The following is a 16141-nucleotide window of genomic DNA, read 5'->3' on the forward strand; positions in this document are numbered from 1 at the left end:
TGAGGCTTATAGGTTATTATTGAATTCTTCTTAACAGCATTAATAGTCTGACACACCTGTTCAGCTTTCAATTGCCACGCAAGTTCCTTGTGAGCCCTGTCATGATAATGAATATGTATGAGATGTACCGGAAGTCACGTGGTATGAGAGAGAGATAAGAGCACAAGCAGGAGAACAAAGGAAACTGGAAAAATAAAGACACTGAGAAGTTTACCTGATAAAACTTGTGTTTGATGTTTTATTAACTTCACATTTCGGGCCACAAATGTGACATTGGCGACGAGGATGAAAGAAGCTTGAAGAAAATTAAAGACTAAACAAGATTACAGAGGATTACAGACAACTTCAAGGTGATAAGAATTTTCTCTTTGACTCAGTACTTTTGGGGCTGGAATATTTCCTCATGGCTGGTGCAGATGGTGACTTTCTAACACATAGTGGAATTGCTCATTTTGACCCAACGGGTGATGCAAGCACTATAAGTGTGAAGTGGAAGGCATGGCTGGAAGAATTTGAATCCTACGCCGACAGTCGTGGCCTATTTCTAGATACCGGTACGGTTGAACAAAAAGCGCAGAGAAGGGCGTTACTTCTTTTCACTGCTGGACCCGCAGTTCGGGAAACATTTAAGACACTTTTGAATACTGGAAGAAAGGATGAGTACCGGAAAGCGGTAGATGCATTAAATGCACACTATGTAGTGACACCGAATGCTACATTTTAACGCCATTTGTTTCGGAGAACGAGACAAGAAGATGGCCAGACAATTGCTCAGTACGTGAAGAGACTACGCCAGCTAGCTGTTGGATGCAATTACATGCCAGCTGATTTGGACAACCAATTATTGGATCAAGTCGTACAGCACTGCAGATCAGATAAACTCAGAAGACGTCTACTGGAAAGAGGGAGTGAGTTGGAACTTACCGATGCTTTAGCTATTGCTGCTGCATTAGAGGCTGTTGAAGGGCAATTTCATACCATGACCCTGAAAGACAACTCAAGCCAGCAAATTAAGAGGCTCTCACATCGCCATAATCAGCCAAGATATACGTTGACACAGGACGTGGAGTGTTATCGAGGTGGAAACCAAGGTCACTTTGGAAAAGACCCATATTGCCCGGCCAAAGGCAAAGTTTGCAGAAAGTGTAGAGGTAAAGACCACTTTGCAAAGAAGTGCAAAAGCAAGTCCAATGCAGACCAGAAGAGGAAGAGTACAATTTCCAAAGGCAAAGCCTGGGGGAAAGGAAAGTATCCTGGAAAGAAAGACACCATCGCCAGATAGACGGTGACGATGATGATACCCAGGAGGAACAGAGTTGTTACCAATTTACGTTGCATGAAGTACATCATGAGAAGGTCCCAGTGATCATTGGTGGAGTGACAGTGCAGGTCATTGTAGACTCAGGCAGTGACAGTAATGTGATTGATCGACATTTATGGGAGAAGTTGAAAAGGAAAAAGATCATCTGTACCTCAAAGAAGTGTTCCAAGAAACTGTATCCATACACAGCAACCAAGCCATTGCAGACCATTGGATGTTTTACTGCAACTGTTGAAGCTGGAGATAAGTACACCGAAGCAGAGTTTATGGTCATAGAAGAGAGGGGAGAACCATTGCTGAGTAGAAGCACAGCGCAAGACCTGGCAATACTTCATATTGGAGCTTGTGTCAATTCAATTCAGTCATACGAGGATATGAAGCAAGAATTCCCCGCAGTCTTCCAAGGAGTAGGAAAGCTGAAAGGTCGACAATTGAAGCTAGCGGTAGATGAAATGGTCAAACCCAAGGCACAACCAATGTGCTGAACTCAGTTTGGACTTCATGGGAAAGTCAAAGCCAAAATTAAAGAATTGATCGAACAAGACATTATTGAACCGGTGGAACATTCGACACAATGGGTCAGTCCCGTAGTGATTGTGCCCAAACCAAAGGGTGACATAAGACTATGTGTTGACATGAGAATGGCCAATGAAGCTATAATTAGAGACGACACCCTATACCAACAGTGGAGGAAATACTTCAAGAACTAACTACCAGCAAGGTATTCTCAAAAATTGATCTGAAATTGGGCTATCATCAATTAGAGCTGGATCCAGGTTCCCGAGATGTAACAACATTTGTGACTCACTGTGGATTGTATCGTTACAAGAGACTATCATTTGGAATTAATGCAGCTTTGGAGATCTACCAGTATGAAATCCATCGAGTGATTCAAGGCATTCCTGGAGTTGCCAACATTTCTGATGACATCATAGTCCATGCACCAACGAAGGAAGAGCATGACAAACGGTTGAGGTGTGTACTATCTAGACTACAGGAGGCAGGCCTTTCTGTGAATGGAAACAAGTGCCAGTTCGGTGTGTCAGAAATGGACTTCATCGGACACAGACTTACACGTGAAGGACTAAACCCTGCAGAGGCCAAGGTGAAAGCTATTGAAGAGGCACGTGCACCCCAGAACGCAACAGAGGTGAGGAGTTTCCTGGGATTGGTCAATTTTTGTGCAAAGTTCATTCCTAATTTCACTACAGTGGCAGAACCACTAAGGAAACTAACCAGGAAAGGTGTACCATTTCATTTTGGATCTGAGCAGAAGAAAGCATTCACAGCGCTGAAGCAAAGCCTGACAGATGCAAAAACTCTTGGATATTACGATCTGGCGGCATCAACCAAAGTCATAGCGGATGCCAGCCCGGTTGGTTTAGGAGCAGTGTTGGTCCAGATGCATGATGGAAGACCAAGAATCATTGCCTATGCCAGCAGATCGTTATCAGATGTGGAAAGAAGATACCCTCAGACAGAGAAAAAAGCACTCGGACTTGTATGGGCCTGTGAGAGGTTCCATGCATATTTATACGGCATTGAATTTGAACTCATCACAGATCATAAGCCATTAGAGGTGATCTATGCACCTAGATCCAAACCATGTGCCAGAATAGAGAGATGGGTACTCAGACTACAACCCTACAAATATAAAGTAATCCACATTGCAGGGAAAACAAACATTGTTGATCTGCTGTCCAGATTGGTGAAGGATGGTGGTCCACAATCCAAGTCAGAATTGGGAACAGAAACAGAGAGTTTTGTACGCTTCATAGCTATTCAGGCGACACCAAAAGCTGTGACTACGAAGGAAGTCGAGAGAGAATCCAAACGTGATCCAGAACTCATGGAAGTAAGAGAATGCATACAGAGTGGACAATGGGACAAGTGTACTCACAAGGCTTACATTCCCATTAGAGACGAACTTTGTTGCATTGGACAGTGTGTATTAAGAGGTTGCAGATTGGTGATACCGCAAGATCGTATCCATAGCACATGAAGGACACCTAGGTATTGTTGGTACCAAGCAAAACCTCAGGACCAAGGTATGGTGGCCAGGTTGTGATAAAAACGCAGAGAGATTTGTTAAAACTTGTCACAGATGTCAAATCATAAGTAGGAGTAATCCGCTAGAACCCATCCGGAGTACGCAACTCCCGACAAGACCATGGATCGACGTAGCTGTTGATTTTCTTGGACCATTACCGACGGGTGAATCAATTATGGTAGTGATAGATTACTACAGCAGATACTATGAGTACGTGGTGTTGAAGTCCACAACCACTGAAAAAACAATACAAGCGTTAGCAGAGATATTCGCAAGATATGGATTGCCTGTTACATTATACTCTGACAATGGTCCACAATTCATTTCAGAGACATTTGCGGAATACATGAGGACCACAGGTATCCACCATCATAAAGTAACTCCGAAATGGCCGCAAGCCAACGGAGAAGTAGAGAGACAAAATCAGTCCATTGAAAAACGATTGAGGATTGCACACGCTGAAGGACAAAATTGGCGAGAAGCATTGCTATCTTATGTGGCTGTCTATTGAGCAATGCCTCATGCAACCACTGGAAAAAGTCCTGCAGAAGCATTTTTTGGGAGAAAAATCCGCACAAAAATGCCAGAAATAAAGGAAATCCGAGACGACCAAGAGATGAGGGACCACGATGCTGAAAAGAAAGGTGCAGCAAAGCTGTACACAGATTTGAAATGTGGAGCCAAGTACTCAGACATCATGCCAGGAGATAATGTTCTAGTGAGGCATGAAACTGGTGGTAAGCTACACACACCTTATTACCATCAACCCTATACTGTCGTATCCAGAAGTGGCAGTATGGTGAGTCAAGTCTCCGACTGGAGTCCTGTATAAGAGAAATGTATCAGGTGTAAAAAGGTACCAGTCCAGAGATACATCGAGTGAAGAGGTTGAAAGGCCAGTACGAGATGCTGAAACTGAGAGACCTGATGATGTTCCAGAGGCAGTTACCAGCACTCCTGATGAAGTGACTAGAGCGCCAGAAACACCCCAAGCCGTGGCGAGCAGTATTTCTGACACCGAGAGTGAACAACCGAGAAGCGACTACAATATCGCAGGCAGGCCGAAACGAAACCGGAAAGTGCCCAAACGATACGAAGACTTTGTGCCATAGTTTTAATAAGAACTTTGGGACAGTATTTTAATCTTATATCATAAAGTGCATGTATGAGTGCTGTAGGAAGTAAATTTTATGTAGTAGAGTTATAGTATTACCATTAGTTACGATGTTTGTATGTTTCCGAGGGATATTGGTAAGTGAAGGTAAAGTTTATTTTTGATTAAAGGAGGGATGTCATGATAATGAATATGTATGAGATGTACCGGAAGTCACGTGGTATGAGAGAGAGATAAGAGCACAAGCAGGAGAACAAAGGAAACTGGAAAAATAAAGACACTGAGAAGTTTACCTGATAAAACTTGTGTTTGATGTTTTATTAACTTCACATTTCGGGCCACAAATGTGACAAGCCCTTTCCCCCTAATCATAATAATGTTGTTTAATTGATTAATGAATTAATGCTGTTAATTAATTTTGTAAAGTTTGATAAGTTTGTTAAGTATTATAGCATAATTTTAATTTTGTTAGTAGGGTGTTTTTTAATCTTCTGTTATATCCTTCTGAAAATCCTTCTCTCGTTCAGCAATCTGATTTTCCAACTGTAAACTTTCTGCCATATATTGTTTCGTAACTTTCGTAGAATAGCTAATGATTTGTCCCCTCAAATAAGCTTTTAAAGCATGCCATACTATAAAAATGACTCTTTACAGAATTAACATTTTTGGTCAAAAATAAAGAAATATGCTCTTTTACAAAGGTAACAAACTCTGGTTTTTAAATAACATTGCATTAAACCTCCATCTATATGTCGAATTTACTATCTCTGAACTTTCACGAGAAAATTAATAATGAATGATCTGATATAACTCTACTTTTATATTCAGTTTGCAGTATCCTACCCTGAAAATGTGCTGATACCAAAAATAAACCATTCTGGAAAATGAGTCATGCCTTGAAGAATAAAAATAAAAATCTTTCTCTGTCGAATCAACTTTTCTCCAAATATCTACCAAATTTAAATCTTTCATTAGCGCATTAAGTTGTATTGCCATCTTTGACTTCCTTATACTCTTCGGATTTCTATCTAATAAAGGATCCAAAACACAATTAAAATCACCAACCACTAAAATATTCTCATTAGCCTGATTTAACAAGAAAAAAGCTTCTGAAATAAACTGCTCATCATCTGTATCGGGTGCATATAAATTAAGCAGTGTCCAAAATTCCGCAAAAAAAAATACAATTAACTCTTAAAGCTGTACCCTTCAGTAGATTCCCATTCAAATGGTAAAGTTCTTCTGAATTAAAATCGCTACTCCTTTTGCATTAGAATTAAAAGAATTTAAAAAACTTGACCAACCCAGTCTCTTTTCAATTTAAAATGTTCTTTCTCAGACAAATGTGTTTCTTGTAAAACAGCAATACCAATTTTCATCTTTTTAAAAAAATATACGCCAATACTCTCTTTGTCTTTATTGGGTTATTTAACCACTGAACATTAAAAGATGCAAAGTTCAATTTCCACATAATTTTAACTATTAGTAAATACACACACTAAAAAATTAAACTCTATAAAATAGTGTTCCCTTTGTAATCCTTCAAAGGTGAAAAAGAGGAAAACTCCCCTCTTAAAATTTTTTTTAAAAAACAACACACAAAAAAAAAACACCCAAAGGCAGAATTACCCGAAAAAACTAGGTGTGGGAAACCCACTTGTCGCTGATGACTAGCAGTTTTTAGTGTTATCCACCACCCTCCCACCCCCAGTCAGATACATATTTATTATAGATAAACACATTCAAATATAGTCCACATCTTCAACCCAGTAACCCCACAACCAACTACTGCTCTGGTTCTTCGATATCAAGAGGATTCTGTATTTCTTCTTTCTTTCCATTTTTTTCCATTCTTCCCATTCTTTCCATTTCCATTTCATCTCCTTTTAGGAGACAAAGGCGGAGAACAAACATTTCAGAGAGTTCACAAAAACTAAGGCATCATGATCATTTTCAAAAAATTGAGATTGAAAGTTTCCATAAAAAAACCTTCAAAATTGCAGGGTAACGAAAAGCAAATTTATAACCTTTTCACCACAGAACATCTTTAGCCATATTGAATTCTCGCCGTCTACGAATAACTTCCTGACTCAAATCAGCATAAAAGAGAATTCTGTTGTTTTGAACCATTAATGGAGATTGGTTTTGTCGTTCTTTTTGTACTGCCATACATAAAATCATTTCTCTATCCTGGTATTTTTAAAAAACGAATCAAAACTGCTCTTGGCGGTTGTCCTGGAAGCGGTTTTCTTTGCAGAGCTCTATGGGCCCTATCCAACTCCAAATCTTCAGGAAAGAGCTCTTTACCCAAAACTTCTGTGAACCAGCGTTTAAAGAATTTTATAGGATCAGAGCATTCAACATCTTCTGGAAGACCAACTATCTTCACATTATTTCTCCGACTCTGCTTTTCCTAAGAATCAATCTTCTTCAATAAGTCTCTTTTTTGAATTCCCCAATCTATGAAAGATCCTTCCACTTTTTTCTATTTTTTCTCTATTATGCTCCACTTGACTTTGAAACTCAGAAAAAGCTGCATCAACTTTATTAAAGTTTTCTTGTACAGTATCAAGAGATTTTATACATCTATTAATGTCACATTTGACTACATTCATATCTTGCTTCATATTTGACATTTCTTCACTTAAAGTATGCATCTTCATTTTCACCTCCATAAATCCTTGATTCATTTGATCTGATATTTGTTTTGACATATTACTCATCTGATAGGCAATACCTTCCAGAACTGTAAATACTGGATCCATTCCAGGTTCTGGTTCCACTTTATGAGGTTTACCTTCATATGTTGCTGGCTCCCCCTGCTGGACGTATTCTGCAAAGGTAAGTAATTCCTCTTCTTCTGTCGGTGAGGATACCTCAACAGTGCGGCTGCTGGTCAGGACACCCGACGCCAGCACCCCGATCTCTTTGGAGCGCCGGCGTTCAAGCTCCCCCTCAGCCCACACCTTATCAAGGAGCTCCCGTACTCATGACATAGGAACATAGGAAGTAGGAACAGGAGTAGGCCAAAAATGGCCCATCGAGCTTGCTCCGCCATTCAATACGATCATGGCTGATCTAATTTATGACCTAACTCCACCTACATGCCTTCTCCTCACGGGGCACGTTGGAGCATCTTCTGATGCTACTCTGCGCATCCCCAGGCCACGCGGTAAGATCGCAGGGCCACGTGTCTCTCTGTCGACCATGTCATCCGCGCGCACGACTTCACATGCGCGTGGATCGGCAGTGGCCGAACTCACCAGGGTGCCGGTGCCATCTTGTGGGAACAAGGTCAGCGCTCGTATCAAGATCGGCTGAGCTGGGGTCCTCTGGGCCTTGGGAATTGCTGAAATAGACTCTGAGGATTCCACTCAATTGTGGTAGGCCTCAATTCTTCCGTTCTTTTAAATTACAATTCCTTTTGGAGTTGAGCCTTAGATATTTTTTACATTAGTTGCCATAGTAATTTACTATTATTAAAAATATTATTTTTAACTAATTTTAAACAACTTAAAGTCAGGCGTTTAATGTTCCAGCTGGGAGAACGTGGAATACAGGTCTTACCTTTATGCCATCTTGCCATGCCCCCATTTTTGAAAAGAATGCACTGAATTAGAGCCTTCAAAATTTTCGGGTAGCCCAACAATCTTAACATTAGTTCGGTGACTAAGATTCTCCAGTACATCATTTTGTTTTTATATAAAACTTTTGTTCCTCCCAGGCCATAAAAAAAATCTTATGATTTTTTAAAAAGCTGTATCTTTATATTGTTCTACTTCATCACGATAATCTTAAATATCATCTTCAATTTTCTGGACTTTAGTTTCAACTTTCTCCACAATTACATCACATTTTGCCGTTTCTTACTTAATAACTAATTTCACCTTTCTAATATTGAATTTGTACTTTAGATTAATTTTTAGAAGAACCAAACTGTGAATCCATAAGTTTGACCAAATCCCCACTTGGCGAACAGTTAAAGGTTTCAAAGCTTTAAATTCCTCACTCTGGAACTTAACTTCAGGGTTTTCAAACATTACTTCCTCCATATCTTGAATAGGCTGGGCTGCTTCTTGTTCTTCCACTCCCTCTCCATCAAATTCTTATTTACATTTCAGTATCTTCTTCCTCCAAAGATAAAAGAGGTCCAGCCTCTGATTAAGGCCACTGCTGTAAATGGGTCTGACTAGCAACGCTAACAGACCCAGGTTCAATCAACTGTGCAAGTCCCCATGAAAATACCAATTGATCGGTTGTGCACATGTACACGCATGTGTAGTTGTTCCTGCGTGGTTTGTAGTTTAATCGTCTTCTTTCTGACACCAGTGGCATCTTTCCTGGCTCCCCAGAGAAATGGCAGTGGTGTCACGTAAATTTTCATTGTGGTGGCTCGAGTTATCCTCAGAGGGAGTGGAACTTGATCTGGAGGCTAAATCGTTACAGTGGGCCTAACTTTTTCAGTCATACTAACGTCTTGATTAGCCATTTTCTTAGCTATTTGATTAATTGTCTTCTTTATAGCCATAACGTATCACTTCAAATCAATCTCAAAGTTCTTAATTTTAAAAAAGTTTTTTTTTTTTTAAATTTGGCTTTTAATTAATTCTTCTGAGAGATGTGTATTTTTACATCTCCAACCTACGCCATCACAATATGCCCCCCTCCCCCCCTCTACATAGGGAATACTTAAAATGGTATGTGAATGGAAATAAAAAGATTGAGAACCACTGCTTTAACCTGAAAAGAGTTTGCAAATTGACACCAATATCAAGACCTATTTTGATTTTTTGCCTCAATAACGACAAGAATCCAGTCCCTTCTGGTGTGTGAGTGAGTGATGCTTAAATATTCCACACTCTGCAAACTTTGTGTGTGAACTTGCTGGAGTTTTACCAGGCTGTTCGACTGGGAAAACTCCTTCCTACATTCAGAGCAGGTGAATGGCCTCTCCCTGCTGTGAACTCACTGGAGGGTCAGCAGGTGGGAGGACCGGGTGAACCCCTTTCTGCACTAGGGGCAAAATAATGTCCTCTCCCTGCTGTGGACCCGCTGGTGGGTCAGCAGGTTGGAGGTCTGGGTGAAGCCCTTCCCACACTCGGGGCAGATGAATGGCTTCTCACCGGTGTGGACCCGTTTGTGAGTCAGCAAGTCAGTGGACCGGGCAAAACCCTTTCTGCACTCAGAGCAGGTGAATGGCCTCTCCCCAGTGTGGACCCACTGGTGAGTCAGCAGATTTGAGGACTGGGTGAAGCCCTTACCGCAGTCAGGGCATGTCCCCAGTGTGGACCCGCAGGTGTAACGTTAAGACACTCGACCTTTTATAGTGCTTCCCACAGTCAGAGCACTGAAACAGGTTCATCACTGTAGGAATGAAAGGGTTTGACCAGGGGAAAAATAAATCAATGGAGTCCTACCCTTTGGTGCCCGATGGAACCTCCTGGAAAGCTGGGAAGCAAGTTAAATCAACATTGAGTCTGGGGCTAGGGCCAGGAACTGGGGAGAAGCGGTTTCAAGCCTGGCGTTGCAAGCCCCGGAACCACGGGAGTCTTCCGTTCTAGTTTCTGGAGCTGTGCTCTCCTCCTGGCATCGAATCACCTTCAGTCCCCAACAAGCTCCTTACCAGGGATGAAATGCCAACTCCCCAAGTCTTCAGAAAGGCGGCTGCAGAGCCCTTTGCTGAAGGCGGGTCATTGTGGCCAGAAAATCTTCCATTGTTTGGGTGCATTGTGGGCGGTGAGCAAACCCCTCCTTGGAAATGCAGGTGCCGAGAGTAATGGGCAGGCGCTAGGTGCTGAGGTTGCCTCTGTATCACTGGAGCCGATTTAAAATCCAAGTGAGGAAACCTCTCCCGATGCTGCAAAGTTCACGGACGTGATGTCTGTTGCTGACTGTTAAACAATAAGATCATAAGATGATTAGACCATTCAGCCCATCGAACTCGCCTGCCTTTCCATCATGGCTGATTTACTCTTCTTCTCAACTCCATTCTACTGCCTTCTCCCCACAACCCTTATTCCTTCCTACCTCTACCTTAAATATCCCCAATGAATTGGCCTCCATTGTCGCCCTTGACAAACAATTCCACAAATTCACAACCGACTGTGTAAAGATATTCCTCCTCTCTGTTTTAAAGGGACGTTTTGTATTCAGAGGTAACATTCTCTCTACATCCATTAAATGTTCTTTTTTTAAATGTAGACATGCAGCACAGTAACAGGTCAGTTCTGCCCAATTGCTCTCAACTAACCTACAACCCCCGGTACTTTTCGAACAGTGAGAGGAAACAAGAGCGCCCGGAGGAAGCCCAAGCAGACACGGGGAGAACACACAAACTCCTTGCAGACAGAACCACATTCCTGATCAATGAAACTGTAACAACATTTGCTAACTGCTACATCCCAGTATTCTATATATATCAAATATTGGGTCAGGATTATAGTCTATTGAGGAATTATATTCTGTCCCTCTTGAAATAAATGCCAGTATTCCATTTGCCTTGCTTGAAGGAAGTAGCTAATTGGAGCAAGACAGGTCAAGTGACCTGAGGAACAGCAGCAGTTAAAATTTAAAAAGCTGATTGGAGGTAGAAACTGAGTATCCCTATAAAAGTGCGGGACTGTGTAGCCGAGTGTTTGTCATTGGAGTGGTAAGGCTCTGGGGAGAACAGGCAAGAGGCAAAGGATAGTAGGAGTTGAAGTAAGAAAGGGCCACCCTTTTGAAGGAAAAAAAACAGATCCAGCAGGAGGGCACAAATAAAGGCAGGTTTTAGATATTGTACATTTTATTCCTCTTGTCATAAACAGTGAGAATGGCAGCCAAGGCAAGGGAATGCTCCTCTTGCAGAATGTGGTCGGCAGGGAAGCCAGCTGTATCCCTGATGACTTCATCTGTGAGAAGTCCATCCAGCTGCTGGTCCTGACAAGCCGAGTTAAGGGATTGAAGCTGGAGTTGTACGAACTCTGGATCATTTAGGAGGTAGAGAGAGTGATAAATAGGAATTACAGGGACACTATCACACCTAAGAGGCAGGAGGAAGAGAAGGATAGTGTGCAATGGATCTCTGTTAATATTAATATTTAGGTTGATGTTCAGCTATATTTCTCTTAAATATCCCTTAGGTAGTGTAGTGGGCATGGAACAGGGTTACACACACCCATACAATACATTCAGAAGTGAAGACATCTTTCAGAATCCTGACATCTGCAAACCAAAGTTATGAAGGGCACATGGTTTCCAAGAAAATGGAGAAGACAACTGTTAAAGCTTCTAGTAAATAATCACATGTTTCCAAGAATTTAGACTGACCTCACTGATGATATATCACATGATGTCATAGAAATATTTGCTGAAGGTAGAGAGAAATTTTCATCAGAAGACTGAACACAAGACAGGACTTGTATTATCCTTACATCAGAGATACACAACATAAGCAGCTTTAAAATAAGTAAGACCACTTCCAAATGCTCTTTAAGAAAGAGAGGCAGTCACATGTGCCCAGAAGAATGGTCACTCCTGTTTAACAAATAACTCATGATGAAGATCACAGTTCTGCAACACAAACAAGGATGGAAACTTGTGAAAACACTCATGAAGATTATCTCTGAACGACAACTCATCAAGAAACTTGATTTTAAGGAGATCTGAAAATATAATGTTTAAAAGTGCTTCATGATTACTTCTGAACTGTGATTTAAAAGGTTCCTGAAGTGAACAACATGTTTGAAACTTAACAAAAAAAAATTGACTGTTTCAGAATCAAGCTTAAACTGTAATGGTTTTGGACTTTAACACACATACACATTTACATTTGTGCATAGGGGGGGGGGTTAAGTTTAGAGATAAGTAAGACATGTTAGATGATTAATAGTTCAATTAAAAAAAAACAATTATTTTGAATTTACCATTGTCTGGCTTCAGTAACTCAGTGATTAGACTTTGTCACGAGTTCATTCCTCACTTGGGCCTCATTTCTGTGAGGGGAACTGGACAAAGTGGCAACTCTGTCTTCCTCATAATAGTCAAAATTAAAGTATTTCATGTTTGTCACATTCTAAATGCAGTGTGATGTGACAATAATGGAACCTTGACCTATATCTTTGGAGAATCTCCCATTGCTGTTCGTTTGTTGGTACTAATAAGATTTTATTACTTTGTAACAGTCAGGAGAGGGAAAGGAAACAGGCAGCCAATGCACAGCACCCATGGCCGTGTCCCTTGTTATGAACCGCACTTAACAAGCAGCAATAATTTTATTTCTAACTCTTAAACTATAGTCTTAACTTTTAAACTATCCAAACACTAAATGTGCTGTGTGCATGTGATATACCCAAACCATAAGAGTGCAGGCCAAAATCTAGAACGTTACTTCAAAGTTCATTGTTGAAGCATAGGCCTTTGAAATTCGACGTCCAGAATTAATGATGTACTGATGGGAAGACTTGAGTGTGGCTGCGACAGACTCACAAATTCTTCTTGTGTTGCCTTTGAAGAAATGTCTATATACACGAGGTAGCTCACAACCCTCCTGGTCCTTTTGCAGGCAAGACTTAAAATGGGCACCCTCCACGAAGCCTCCAACACACCAGCACTAATCTCTCCAAGTAACTTCACTGCTAGTTACACTTAAAGCAGTCTATCCAAGTGACCTCCATTGTTAGTCACAATCAAAATGAAGCACATTGCATCCCAAAAAAGACACTCTTGGCACAGGTCAATCCACTGAAAAGGCCTAGTCATTCACAGAGCATGCTTTGCTCGTAATTCCACAAAAATGGCTGGCCACAAGAGCTGGTTCAAAAGCTCTTACCTTTCCAGCAGTCAGAATGCTTCTCCCTTGCAAAATCACAGTCTTTACAAACGTATCGAATTCTGGAACAGACTGTGACAAACCTTCCCTCACATCTTCCAATCGATCAATTTATCACTGGGCTATGACTTGTGCCCTTCCAGTCCATACTATCCATTCCAGTGATAATCCTATTTTACTAAAACAGGAACTCGTAACAAATATACCACTTTGAATACGGTGGTGGCCTACTGGGAACAAGCCATGGAGATCAGGTCGCTGACACAGAGTCTGTGGCTAAGAAGGGGAGGATAAGGGGCAAGCTATCGTGATAGGGCATTAACTGCCAAAATGTTTGGCCTGGAAGTCAGCCTGAAGAAAACTGAGGTCCTCCATCAGCCAGCTCCCTACCATGACTACCAGCCCCATCACATCTCCATCGGGCACACAAAACTCAAAACGGTCAACAAGTTTACCTATCTCAGCTGCACCATTTCATCAGATGCAAGGATCGACAATGAGATAGACAACAGACTCGCCAAGGCAAATAGCGCCTTTGGAAGACTACACAAAAGAGTCTGGAAAAACAACCAACTGAAAAACCTCACAAAGATAAGCGTATACAGAGCCGTTGTCATACCCACACTCCTGTTCGGCTCCGAATCGTGGGTCCTCTACCGGCATCACCTACGGCTCCTAGAACGCTTCCACCAGCATTGTCTCCGCTCCATCCTCAACATCCATAGGAGCGCTTTCATGCCTAACGTCGAAGTACTCAAGATGGCAGAGGTCGACAGCATCGAGTCCACGCTGCTGAAGATCCAGCTGCGCTGAATGGGTCACGTCTCCAGAATGGAGGACCATCGCCTTCCCAAGATCGTGTTATATGGCGAGCTCTCCACTGGCCACCGTGTCAGAGGTGCACCAAAGAAAAGGTACAAGGACTGCCTAAAGAAATCTCTTGGTGCCTGCCACATTGACCACCGCCAGTGGGCTGATAACGCCTCAAACCGTACATCTTGGCGCCTCACAGTTCGGCGGGCAGCAACCTCCTTTGAAGAAGACCGCAGAGCCCAACTCACTGACAAAAGGCAAAGGAGGAAAAACCCAACACCCAACCCCAACCCACCAATTTTCCCCTGCAACCGCTGCAACCGTGTCTGCCTGTCGCGCATCGGACTTGTCAGTCACAAACGAGCCTGCAGCTGACGTGGACTTTTACCCCCTCCATAAATCTTCGTCCGCGAAGCCAAGCCAAAGAAAAGAAGAAGAAGGACACACAAGAGATTTTGTGAAATACATTGAGTATCCCGGATGGTTTGTTGCCTCCCTCTCTCTGTCATCCCCTCTGGTCCCCTACACCCCTTCCCGTCTCTGCAACCTCCATTGGACCCTTCAGAAACGACAGGATCAGGCCACGGAAATTTCAACGGAGTTTACCTGTGATGCACCAGGAGCCCGCTCATCTCCAAAAGCCGCATTGAGATCTACCTCCACCCACCTCACGGCAGCCCCACTCCAACATGCCCCGTCCCGGTCCCGTACACCTCACCTCCAACTTCGGACAAAGGCAACAAACTCCGTGATCGATCTGACTCGTTGCTACGACAACGACACTTAGCGTCGATGGTAAGCCATTATGACGGCAGTGCGCGTACGCCGTGTTTGGTCGTCACGTGATAGAGTGGGTGCGAGTCGGCTGCAAATGTATGAAATGACTGGCTGTGATTGTTCGCCTACTGACGTCATAATGGCAGCGAGGCGACCGCCAGCGTGGTTCCCACAGCAACGGGTCCCTCACGGACGATGATGAACGACCTTGGCCTGCAGATGGCGCTGAATCTCGGTACCGGACGGAGTGGACGGTTCATATTGGAAGTAGTAAGCCCGGAGATGAGATTGCATGAGTCTGGCCTTGGTGGAGTGGGGCCGCCATGAGAGGGATACACTGCCCGGTCTCTCCGTGCGCCTATGTGTGATGACCAGTCGGCGGGGAGGAGGGCGGGCGCTACCACGGGGAAGGCCGGGGCATCCCTCCCTCCCTCCCTCGCTCCCTCCCTCCCTCGCTCCCTCCCTCCCTCCCTCGCTCTCTGCCCTCCTTCCCTCCCTCCTTCCCTCGCTCCCTCCCTCGCTCGCTTCCTCGCTCCCTCCCTCGCTCCCTCCCTCGCTCCCTCCCTCGCTCCCTCCCTCGCTCCCTCCCTCGCTCCCTCCCTCGCTCCCTCCCTCCCCAGAGCCAGCTCGTTAATTACAGGGTTTATTCCAGGTCCAGGAACCCATGGAAGTAGCCACAAGGGGAACGAGGTGGGAAAGGGAGGTGTTCGTGTGAAGTGTTGTAGGGGAGGGTTAAATGGAATGCGGACACATGAAACCCATTCCCCATACTAAACTACTGCCCCACTATCTCCCCACAGCCCCGTGTCAGTCCTCACGCTGATCCCCACAGCCCCGTGTCGGCCCTCACGCTGATCCCCACAGCCCCGTGTCGGTCCTCATGCTGATCCCCACAGCCCCGTGTCGGCCCTCACGCCGATCCCCACAGCCCCGTGTCGCCCTCACGCTGATCCCCACAGCCCGTGTCGGCCCTCACGCTGATCCCCACAGCCCCGTGTCGGCCCTCACGCTGATCCCCACAGCCCCGTGTCGGCCCTCACGCTGATCCCCACAGCCCCGTGTCGGCCCTCACGCTGAACCCCACAGCCCCGTGTCGGCCCTCACGCTGATCCCCACAGCCCAGTGTCGGCCCTCACGCTGATCCCCACAGCCCCGTGTCGGCCCTCACGCTGAACCCCACAGCCCCGTGTCGGTCCTCACGCTGATCCCCACAGCCCCGTGTCGGCCCTCACGCTGATCCCCACAGCCCCGTGTCGG

General features: G+C 43.9%; 1 protein-coding gene across 13 annotated transcripts in view; it reads right to left on the reverse strand.

Moving 5' to 3' along the window:
• LOC138758201 (neuropeptides capa receptor-like) overlaps positions 1-15004 on the reverse strand; it is a 99531-nt gene extending 84527 nt beyond the window's left edge. For 2 of the 13 annotated variants that reach the window (XR_011354209.1, XR_011354207.1), the window contains exons 1-2: positions 14826-15001; positions 9903-10376 (exon numbers count right to left, since the gene is read on the reverse strand). The gene's annotated coding sequence lies outside the window, so the exon portion shown is untranslated. The other 11 variants (XM_069926800.1, XM_069926801.1, XM_069926797.1 and 8 more) reach the window with 9 other exon arrangements.
• Between the last annotated feature and the right edge of the window lie 1137 nt (positions 15005-16141).

Source organism: Narcine bancroftii, chromosome 3 (assembly GCF_036971445.1).
Source record: "Narcine bancroftii isolate sNarBan1 chromosome 3, sNarBan1.hap1, whole genome shotgun sequence".
NCBI classification, from domain to species: Eukaryota; Metazoa; Chordata; class Chondrichthyes; order Torpediniformes; family Narcinidae; genus Narcine; species Narcine bancroftii.